The following is a 480-nucleotide window of genomic DNA, read 5'->3' as shown; positions in this document are numbered from 1 at the left end:
ATAGGTCAATAGGTGAAAAGGAGGTTAATCTGAGTATTTAAAAAGAGCAGGGGAGAAAGAGATGTAAAAGTAAAAAAACAGGGTAGTATAGAAAAAAAGTAAAAGTGAGGGAAGTTTTAATAAATATAGGTCAAGTGTAGGGGAGTGATAGTAAATTTCCTTAATTTCTATTTCTCCTTCTTCTTCTTCTTCTTTCCATGGAATGTAGCTATTCCCCTCCTCTTTTGACCATGCCCCCACCCCACCCCTCTCATGCATAACCATGCGACCATCTCCATACACCCTACAAAACCCTCACCCTCCCCTACCCCACTGTGCTCCCTTGCCCCCTAGCTCACTCGAATCCACCCCTGTTGCACTTCTTGCTCCTGCAATCTCTTATCTCCCCCCCCCCCCCCTCCCCAGCCACCTCCTTTGTTGACCGTGCCCTAATCCCACCCCTGTGGCATTGCTGCAATTAGGGGTGTAAATTTAGTATTG

This window comes from Macadamia integrifolia, chromosome 1 (assembly GCF_013358625.1).
Source record: "Macadamia integrifolia cultivar HAES 741 chromosome 1, SCU_Mint_v3, whole genome shotgun sequence".
In the NCBI taxonomy this organism is placed as follows: Eukaryota; Viridiplantae; Streptophyta; class Magnoliopsida; order Proteales; family Proteaceae; genus Macadamia; species Macadamia integrifolia.
Note: the sequence above shows the minus strand (reverse complement) of the source record.